General features: G+C 33.9%; 1 long non-coding RNA gene across 2 annotated transcripts; it reads right to left on the bottom strand.

Moving 5' to 3' along the window:
* Nucleotides 1-319: 319 nt before the first annotated feature.
* LOC117667891 (uncharacterized) lies at nucleotides 320-1254 on the bottom strand. Of its 2 annotated transcripts, none has more exons than XR_004592167.2 (2): nucleotides 1046-1254; nucleotides 320-861 (listed from the first exon to the last, which is right to left on the bottom strand). It is a non-coding gene; the product is annotated as an uncharacterized LOC117667891 (long non-coding RNA). The 2 variants fall into 2 exon arrangements; XR_004592166.2 differs by having other exon boundaries at nucleotides 320-864.
* Between the last annotated feature and the right edge of the window lie 8332 nt (nucleotides 1255-9586).

Below are 9586 nucleotides of genomic sequence, written 5' to 3' on the forward strand. Positions count from 1 at the left end.
AAAAAAAAAATATTTAAAGCAATAGCCTGCTTTTCTCTCTTTCCTGAAATATAACAGCACATATTATTGCAAAGTTTAATTAAAAAACACATGCACACATCCATAACCACACATCAGTGGTGGGTTGCTATCGATTCACCCCGGATTGGGAGAACCGGTAGCAGCGGCGTCAGGATGCTCTGCCCACCTGCCTGGACGTCTCTGCGCGTGCGCCCATGAGCGCAAGCGCACGTGCACCCACAAGCAAACTGGTAGCAGCCGAAATTGAAACTCACTACTGACACACATACACTGTTTTAAATGAAATAATAAATGAAGCTACAGCCAGATATTTTTGACTTTACTGATAGTTAAATGCATACATATAATTTTGCAAAGTTTGATTGGAAACCACATACCTAAACACTCCCACATACCAACAACCCCAGCAAGCAATTAAAAAAAAAAGAGAGAACATAATGAAAAAATTCTTTCTTGACGGAAAATAAAAGAGCTTAAAAAAATTAAATTCCAGGGTGCAAAAGATTTAACTATAGAGCAGCGACATGCCCTAACAACAACTCTAGGCATACACATACACACAGTGCTCCAAGCGGTGGTGGGTTATCGGAGCAGGTATGTCCAAAAATAATGTTTGCCATTTAGTAAAAGGGGCATTGGTTATTTGACCTGCTATGCTTAATCAGTTGACACTGACTTTTTAAAAGTCCTGCATATTTTTAAAATATAAATTTTGAATATGATGACCTCTGAAACATAAGAAGAGGTTCAACCCTTTGTTGTATCACCGAAGATCCCACTTCTTCAAGATTCATCTTCTCAGGACTGGTTGAAGTACAAACTCCTGGGACAGAATGATCCCTGCTAACAAAAAAACAATAAAATCTTTCATCCAAGTTTTTTTTTTTATTATTGAAAAAGTTTTCAAATACAAGTTTTTCCCCCTTTCCCTCCCCTCTTCCCTAACCCCCCCTCACCACCCATCCCCCCCTGTGACTTCTTCACAACATTAAGCTAATTCATAACTAATTACATAATATTTTACCATTCCCTTACTCCTATCCAAGTTTTGATGAAGACATTTGTTTCTTCAGGCTGATCTTCTCTGGCTGTGTCAGAAGGATGAGACTTTTTCCTTTTTTCCTATTCATGGTCAAGCGAGAAATTAAACAGAAATCACCAGACAATCAAGAGTCAAAATACATTTTTTTTCACTCAAAGTTGTCAATTTAGCCAATCATTCGTAATAGAATAAAATGTATCAGTTTATTAAAATAGTTTCTGTTCCATCCCTGGAACAGCTTCTTTTCATAATCTGTTAAAACATATGTTTCCTTATCTTAAAGTTACAGCAAACTTCCTTATTTATGGTTAAGCTGCAGTTTCTGTTTCTACAACTGAATGGGTATTTTATCTTACCTATGCGTGTGTTTTTCTCTATATAAGATATATGTCTTCTTTGACATAAATTTTGCTCCATGATATATTCCTTGTCTGTTCTAACAGGAACTGGCACTACTATCTATATTCCAGCACCTGTCATAAGTGGTGTTACAGTTCCTTCAAAAAGGATGAGGAAAGTGGAAAATGGAGGACATAACAGGAAATACTTGCCATTCAACCTGTGAAATGGTGAACACTCTCCAGTTAGATCTTTGCAAAAGACTCCTGGCAGGCAAGGAATTGGTTTTTATTTTATGTTATCTAAATATCAGTGGCTGACATCATGTGAGGGGATTTCATTTATATTTTACGGTGTCTTAATTAACACCAGAGAGTAAGCCATTCCAAAGAAGGCCCCCTTTACATTACTACAGGTAATCTTTGACATACATTCACAACTGGGTCTGGAACTGCTGTCACTAAGCAATGCATCATTAAGTGAGGAGTCATGTAGCTGTACCTGATTTTTTCAAACTTTTTTGACATGATTGTTAACTGGGTCATTAAGTGAATCCATCTTCCCCCATTGACTTTGCTTGTTAGAAGCCAACTGGGAATGTTGCACATGATGATCACAGGTCCTCAGGATACATGCTGAATGCCAAATGCCCAAATCACTATCACATGATCATGAGGATGCTCTGATGGCTTTAAGTGTAAGACTGGTTGTAAGTCACTTTTTTCAGAATGTTGTAACTTTGAACGGTTGCTAAATATATGACCATAAATTGAGTACGATGTGTATGATGCTGCCAATTGTAGGTCTGATTGTACTGTGCTAGTTTCACTATTACCTAGATCAGTGTTTCTCAAACTAAGAAACTTTAAGATGTGTGGACTTTAATTCCTAATCTTGCGGGATATGCTTTGCGCATGACTATAGTCATTATAGGGGATGTGGTGGCTCAGTGGTTAAGTTGCTGAGCTTGTCGATCAAAAGGTTGGCAGTTCAGCGGTTCAAATTCCTAGTGCTGTATAATGGGGTGAGTTCCCGTTACTTGTCCCAGTTTCTGCCAACAAGCAGTTCGAAAGCATGTAAAAAAATGCAAGTAGAAAAATAGGGACCATCTTTGGTGGGAAGGTAACAGTATTCTGTGCGCCTTTGGGGTTTAGTCATGCTGGCCACATGACCCCGGAGACATCTTCAGACAGCGCTGGCTCTTTGGCTTTGAAACGGAGCTGAGCACCTACCCCTAGAGTCGGGAACGACTAGCACATATGTACGAGGGGAACCTTTACCTTTACCTTTTATAGTCATTGTGAAGGTGTATTGCTTCCCTGTATTTAAATATTTTTTAAAACTTTTAAAGTTTTCAGTAGCTCTTAAAAGTTTCCAAATGGGACTTATTCACTATATTATTTGGAGCTGGGAGGGTGTGTTATGGGTGTATGTTAAACAGTTGAACTTTGCAAATATATTATGCTTTTAACTTTCGGAAAATATTTGAAAAGCTTACAAAACATCTTTGTCTGAACTTAAGGTGTTGATGTATATTAAAAGTATAATATACTTTGCTTACAAATATTGTATTCAGGCCCAGGTTCAGCAGAGGTCAATACATTCCAAGGGAAGTTATATTAATGATTAACTTTAAGGCTTACAAGTAGTCTTTCTTGATGGAATTAAGTAAGACATCATATCTGGTAGGGTTCATAAGTGAGTGACCTGAGTTTTGATTCTTTACTTTGATAAAATGACTGAAAACTCCTTGTTCAGCTTAAATATATCAGTGGCTCTATTGTGGGAAGTTTTCAAACCACAAATATTTTGTGCAAATCAAAATGTGAAAATTGAATTAATAAAGCTCATTTTGTAAGATTATCACTTATGTAATGAATATAATCTCTTCCTCAAATAATATGCAAAAATGGTAACATGTTCATATAATCCTATACTATATAAGAATCAATATTTCCCCCTCCAGTGCTACTATTTGATTCCTTCACAAGATTATTATACTAAATCTTAAACTTGGCAAAACAAATTCCATGTCATTTTAATGTGCTGCCCCATAGCAAAATTCTTTTTATGTTTTCTACATATACAGCAAGATTCATATCCAATGGTATGTATACCCTGGAGAGGTTTTGGAGGGGTGGTAATTGATGTAAGTAATTAAAAGATATTATAAAATGACTACCGGTATATCTTTTCTTCCTTAACTATTTTTCAAGGAAATGGGATAAGAAAAAAAGATTACAAGGACATTCGTCCAAACCACAGGGTTTGTTATTATTCGTTATTGTTATTGTCACAGGGTTTACATATTTCCTTTCTTAATCACTTCTGGAAATTGCTTATTCACTTTTTATACTGTACATTAAGAACCTTCAGAATGACAAGTTTCCTTACACTAGATGTGTCTCCTTCAATCCTGAGTGGAAAAAGGTTTATGCAAATTTAAGGACTTAAAAATATTTTTCTAGAATAAACAGCAAAAAGATTATTAAGCCATTGATTAAGCCAAAGTTATAAATGGACTAAGGGGCCAGATGAATTTGAATTAAGATTTTGAAATTAATTATAAGAAACCTTTCTTTGAATTGTTTATAATTCTACAAAAATATGAAGATTTTAAAATTATGCATTAAAAAAGTTGCCATTGGAAAATTCTTGTTTATTTTTTTTTTAAAAAAATACCCTGTTTTCCCCAAAATAAGACATCCCCTGATAATAAGCCAATCAGGCTTTTGAGCACATGGCAATAAGGCCAAGTACAGGGTCTTATTTTCAGGAAAACATATTTTGAGGGTTGGACACTAAGGGGATCCAGAGAGAACTAAGAATTATAATTAAAAGACAAAAAAGATAATGAGAATAGAATAGAATAGAATAGAATAAAATAGAATAGAATAGAATAGAATAGAATAAAATAGAATAGAATAGAATAGAATAGAATAGAATAGAAGACAATATCTCCACTTTCTAAAATTGCACACAAAGATTGAATAATATAAGTCTTGCCATGTTACAGTTATTTCATTAAAAATCCACATCATAAAACAATAGGTTTTTTTAGTGATTAGACTAATTTACATGAAGCAGCTGCATAGAAATTATCACGTGTTATAATCAGCAAAATTTGATAAATATTATAAATACATCAATGTAGGAACAATGGAAAATTTGTTATGTTGGCCTTTGGGTCTTAAACTTTTTTTTCTCCAACATCAACATTTTCAACAATTCTCCCATGGAGGTTACTTTAATTTTGCAATACCAGTTCTCACATGTATTGGCTCTTATGTTTAACAGCCCCCATATCCAGAAAAGATAGTTGCATATCTTCTTCTTTAAAATAAAATCATTAACAATTTGGAATATAATATCCCTAAACAGCTCAATGACAAATTAGTTACAAGGTAGTAGAATATCAATTATGCTTTCTGGTGGAGAAAGCTTAAATAATTGTCAAATTGTTATTTAGCACTGCCACTGAAAATCCCCAGATGTTTTCTTTGATGTTTTGCATATCATTGAAAACAATAAATATCTTCTAATTTTACAACAAATCCTCAGATGCCCATATTTACTAAATTGAATATCCTGCCATTTTAAGGCATTAAGAATAATATCTATTGCTTGGCTTTAGAGCTGAATATATTTGTAATAAAAATAAATTTTACCAAATAAATAACCACTGATCTGAAGAAATGAGGACATATCCCATCTAAATCAACATAAGAGCCATCCTCCAAAAAGATCTTCAAGTATATGGAGTGCAAAACAACAACACTAACAGCAAAACCAATGGATCTCATTTGTAGTTGACTTTGACCTAGCATTTCTTTCCCATTGTCAGCAATCACTTTTAGTCCACGCTATCTATTTTAACAATTTCTAAATACTTTATCCTAAAAAAAGAAAAACAGGAAAGTCCTATATTGAAGCATTACACTAGTCACCAAATCTATCATCAACATTCCTGGATCACATCCTTGAGAATATAAAGAATTTCATATTTGCTTCAGAGAAACAAACTTTTCAAGAACACCAGGGTGGTGGATTTCACTATAGAAAACAAAATTTCATTTGCTTGTGAAAGACAATGTTTACAGTAACAGGTTCAATATGTAGGTAAGGCAACTGATCAGGTCAAAATAAATCAGTTTTTTCAGTGCCATTGTAAATTTGAATGATCACTAAATGAATGGTTATAAGGCAAAGATTACCTGTATTAGCTTTCCACAGTCACTGTGGCTTCCAGAATCTTCTCGAGGCCTTGTGTCAGACTGGACCTTCAGTATCAAATAGAGCTAGATTCTTGCTATAACCTACTTCACTGTTTCACATCAGTAATGTATATTGCAGATTATTATGACCTGCAAAGTTCAAATGGAAAGAAAAATCATGGATCTGAATATAAAGTGGAAAGATGTAATATGAAAATATTGACACAGTCATTCAGTTTTGTTACATAGGACGATATTATGATAACAAACATCAGTATCTATGAAACAGACTATTTGAGTCTTGACAGCATTTAAACTGTGATTTTAAAAAACCCCAAGTTGAATACTATTATTAAATGTACAAGTCTCAGAAGTGTTGGTATTAATTAGAATAAGTTACTTTTTCGATCTCTTCCTGCATCTCTAAAAATACTTACTGGCTCACAAAGAAGCTGAGTGACATAAGAGATGTAGTATGTGCAAAAAATCCAATTAGCTAACTGTTTGATGGGTCCCAGAGTGTTGGGGAGAAGAAAAACACAGAAAAATGAACTGCAGGAACAGATGGAGCAGCTATTTACTTGTGCTATAAACTATCATTGTGAGGAAAATATGAATGGAAATAATGACAATGAATTTCAGACTGAACAAACTAAATAGCAATGTCTGGAAGTTGAGTCATGGCAACTGGACTTCTCTTTTTTTTTTTAAATGTCATTATATATGGGATCCCCTAACTGAGGGGACCCAACCCCTGGTCCTTGGACCGGTACTGGGCCACAGCATGCCAGAAACCAGGCCGTGCAAACAAATGAAGCCCCATCTGCGGAATGCAGGCAGCATGTGAAATCCTATTTCCACGGAACTGGTCCCTAGTGCCCAAAAGGTTTGGGGCTGCTGCCCTAACTAACTTGCTAAGAGTAAAGAAGCTACTAGGATAAGTAGTGAAATGTTTCAGACCTAAAAGAAAAGAATTCCAGTTGTCATGACTTAACTTCCAAACAACTTTACCTGAATGATTGAGAATCTTCATCAATCTAAATAGCAGTGAATTTTTCAAAGTATTCCTAAATATGAAAAAAAAAGGCACAGAAAGATCAATGTAAGAAAATGAGGCTACATAATAATTAGGAAATATTAAGTTTTACTGTCCTCTCAGTACTTGTTGAAAAAAGTTTGTTTCCCCTCAAAATGACACTCATTTCATTACCCATTTCATGTTAGGTAAGCATGTCACTTTGGTGATCTAATAACCTGAGATCAAATACTGAATGGCTTTTAACAATATTACCAAAAGAACAACAATGGCAGCAGCAGAAATTCCACAAGGCACTAAATAGTTGACTGGCTTTTTAGGAAAGAACCAAAGGGTATTCTAAACAGACCAACAGTATTTACAAAATAGAAATTTCACATATGAAAAGCCTGCATTTTTTTCTGGTTACAAAACATAAATAGCATTACACAAGATTACACAGCAGAAATAAACAGGAAGTTTCAGAAGAACTACATAAATTCTAATCATCTAACAAGGAAGGTTACAACATTATCTGTTATTGATATACACCAATTAATGCAATAATGCATTGCCTAAGCCAATTAGCATTTTCTCACAAAATAAATCAAATTATTTTAATATTTAAAAGTAAGCTTTGAAAGGGGAAAAATAAGAAACACTAGCAAGAAATATAAAAAAAAATACGTTAATCGATTTCTTGGAATCTCATCAATCTTTAAAGTTCCAAGCAATTCATTAAAAAACAAGTACTGCAATATAAGTAAATTATGGAATTCACCAGCATTTATTTTTTGTTTTTAAACTCTTTCCTGTGTGGAAAAAAAATAGAAGGATAGGCAGTACAGTAATATGATTAGTAGTAGCAAATGTATCAGAAGTGATGGGGACCATAACAATAACTTGGATCTATTTATTAAATGTTTACACCACCCGATTTCCAGTGCTTCCAAAACTTCCCAAAAAGTTGTATTTTTTAAAAAAGAAAATCTTGGTAACAACAATTGCTTGTAAGTTGCTATATTTCCTGATGATTTGTCAATAAATCCCACAAAAGATTTAAAATGGAAAAGCTTTGTTCAGAATGTGATACTGAATATTTATCAAGGTTTCAGTGGCATCTAACAGTGATATTTAGCTCCCTTATCAGAAATCATCTTTTTAATTTTTTTAGCTATTTTATGTTTACCATTTTACTTCATCCTTTCCGTCACCGTTGTATTTTGTATTTATCCATCTTGCTATTTAATTCTACCATAGCAACCATTTTTCTTATGACATTATCTTTATAAACAAGATTGCATTCTGAATATGCTTCCTAAGGCACTATTCCTTAGTATCATGTTTCCTCATAAATCATAGCCTCTCTGATACAGGAACTATTTTGCAATAGCAGATCATGTTCAGATAACTACTTTTATTTAGAGATTTCTAGAAGCTATTATTCAAAGTAATTTTCCATTTCCTTCTCCAACCATCTCTAAAGAAGAGACTTGAAATGTAACCTTTGCAGGTAGTATAAACAAAAGAATTCTGGCTTACATTACTGCTATCAACAGTCCTATGCAATTGGAAAACTAGAGAGAAATCAACTAAAGAACCAACATTAGATAAATTACAGCAGTAGCTGCAAGAGAATCATTTCAGAATAATATAAATAGGAAGGTACCCATTTTACCTGCCTTTAGATCTATTTTTCTATTTTATGCACCTGCAAATCAAATCCATAAAAGAAATTTAAATGCAACGATTGGGCATGTAAAAGAAGAAGTTCTAAGTTTGGCATGTGGATTTCACAACATCTAGCAGCTACATACATTGTCTGGTGAGATTATTTGCTGGTGGGACAAACCTATGGTACTTTTTCCAAGGAGTGAATAATGCAAGAAGAAGAAGCTGCATCCAAAGTGGTAAGTCATTGGAACACTTATTCAGACAGATGATACACTTTTGATGCTCTTGAAAAGATATCATCAATGGCAATAAGTAGATAACTTGTAGCAGGACCTCAAAAATACACCGTTAATTTTATTTTGAAATAAGATTAATGTCCCTTGTTGTTTCCACCTTTCATATTTTACCTTTTGATTTATTTTCTTCTTCATTTAATCCTTCTCAGTCATGCTGATTTAAAAGAACTCTTGTTTTTATTACACCCAGAACATCCATGCTTCCATAAACCATTTACTGTAGCACTTTTACATCACCACACTAATGGATTTAGTGGATATTTTTAAAGGGTCATTTTCTAATGAATATTATCTTTCAAGCACAATTTCTTTTAGCTAGTGGTAAATGTTTAGTTCCATGTTTTTCTCACTAATATGCTGCTTTTTGGGAGACCCACAAACTCCTGCCTCTCTTCCATTCAAATGTTGAATTATACATAATGACATTTCACTTCATGAAAAACACATAATTATATTCCCGCCTCTCCAGATCACTCACTGTTTGCATATGTCTTCTACTGACCATGTTTGCTGTCCCTAAAATTTAGCTTGTTTGGACAAATTTAATGTGTAATTTTTGCTTGCCTTGAGCTCTATTAATCTTAAAAATCAAATACTCTTTCATATGCTGTCCCCCAAACACACCATTTAATTCTCTGGTGACAGTGAGAATTTACTATATATCAGTATTCTGGATCCATCACTTTTTGATCTGTGCAATATTTTTATCTGTCTGATACCTAATCAAGTGTTCTAGTCTAAGATGTAGCATCCAGGAACTTGCTGCATTTTAAATTTGTCTGGAGCAAAGACATATCCTCCACAAAGGGCCTTGAACTCTTAATCCCCAAAACCAACAAGCCAAAGGCCATATCAATTAATCACAGAATACTGGGAACAAAATCTCATCATCCCTTTCTGAAAGTGTTTCTCTTAAAGTCATTTGTTTGGAGGGTATATTCCTTCTCTAAAGATTAAGCCCTATTTATTTATATAATATAGGACA

Source organism: Pantherophis guttatus, chromosome 7 (assembly GCF_059756535.1).
Source record: "Pantherophis guttatus breed Tessera chromosome 7, ASM5975653v1, whole genome shotgun sequence".
NCBI classification, from domain to species: Eukaryota; Metazoa; Chordata; class Lepidosauria; order Squamata; family Colubridae; genus Pantherophis; species Pantherophis guttatus.